Source organism: Amphimedon queenslandica, unplaced genomic scaffold (assembly GCF_000090795.2).
Source record: "Amphimedon queenslandica unplaced genomic scaffold, v1.1 AMPQUscaffold_2943_Cont25057, whole genome shotgun sequence".
Taxonomy (NCBI): Eukaryota; Metazoa; Porifera; class Demospongiae; order Haplosclerida; family Niphatidae; genus Amphimedon; species Amphimedon queenslandica.
Window position 1 is genome coordinate 1 of NW_003556724.1, and position 1355 is coordinate 1355.

The following is a 1355-nucleotide window of genomic DNA, read 5'->3' on the forward strand; positions in this document are numbered from 1 at the left end:
TAACTCCTCAGATTAAAATTAACCTAAAAGTAGTTAAGATAACAAAATAATGGTTACAATAACTATTCAATTTACTGGTGAAAGTAACCAAGCAGGGGTTATTCTAACTTTTTGTTTTTACAGTGTAGTTGAGTATCATTCCCTAATATCTCCTCTAGTTCTTTCTCACTTAAACTGACAACTCTTGCATGTCCTTTACTTCATTCATTATGTATCTGCAATAAACAAACATTACATAGCATTAATATGCACACAAATAGAGGAGAGGAACGAAAAATGGTCTTATAAATGTTGAGTACATAATAGAAAAGCCATTCCCTCAAAAGGCAAACCTGTAGTTCTTAAAGTTGACACCAGGTAACTTCAATATAAAATTCTGTAATAAAAAGGTTAAGAATTCAAGTCATAAGAGTACATGTACAGTATGTACTTCAATAGATGAGTTATAAGTTGGTTTCTTTTTTTATATGGTCACATCTTCTCTTGTCTCTATTACTTCTCCTCCAATTGCAGCAGCAGTTGAAGGATCTGGCTATAGTCTTGCGCAGCCAGACCATTCCCCAGTAAATGACTGTAGGCTGGGGAATGGTTTGGCTGCGCGAGACTAGTAAATACCAGTAATTGCAGTTTACTCAAAATCATGCAATCAAGTTTTTCAAATTTATTTTATATATAATATCACAGTACATGTACAAGCAACACATAATTACTGAGGTGAATCTCAGCAGGTGAGCCCACACACCATAGGTGCTTCATTTGACTTAGTCTCTGAGCCTTCCTCCATACACCCTCTCTCTTGCTTTCTGAAAGGAAAAAAAATAATAGTTACAAAAATGTACATGATTTACATGATATGCATGTACATGTAACAGCTAGTACACATATATTGCATAACTATGATTGCAACGTACATGTACATGTATGTATCACTAAAAATTTATAAAGCCCAACACATCAGACCTTTGATGTACATGTACATGTACATCTAGTTGGGTAACATAAGAAAAAAGTAGAGAAACTCTCAGCTTTTGGTAACAAGTTGCCTCATCAACGTCCAAGGTACTGGCAATAAAGTTGTCTATATGTCTCTGTCATTAGAGTAGTGTGATGGATTAAAACTATCAAAGATTCATTATTCATTATTATTCTGTTAGGTATGTGTTACTAATTATGGGTTGTGTACATATGTGTTATCATTCTATTATTGGTTGTATATGTGAATCATTATTATTTGAATTATTAGTTATAATATTAATAGTGTATCGTGGTTTGACCTTAAACTAATTTTGCAACTGTGGTTTATGTGAGGGATGACAGTTCGGGCTTGCTCAGGCTTGCCCAGGTTATCATCTAAT

The 1355-nt window shown here is 33.8% G+C and overlaps 1 long non-coding RNA gene across 1 annotated transcript; it reads right to left on the bottom strand.

Moving 5' to 3' along the window:
• Nucleotides 1–3: 3 nt before the first annotated feature.
• Nucleotides 4–701, bottom strand: LOC109593086 (uncharacterized). Its single transcript, XR_002190723.1, has 4 exons — nucleotides 431–701; nucleotides 333–376; nucleotides 76–215; nucleotides 4–23 (listed from the first exon to the last, which is right to left on the bottom strand). It is a non-coding gene; the product is annotated as an uncharacterized LOC109593086 (long non-coding RNA).
• Between the last annotated feature and the right edge of the window lie 654 nt (nucleotides 702–1355).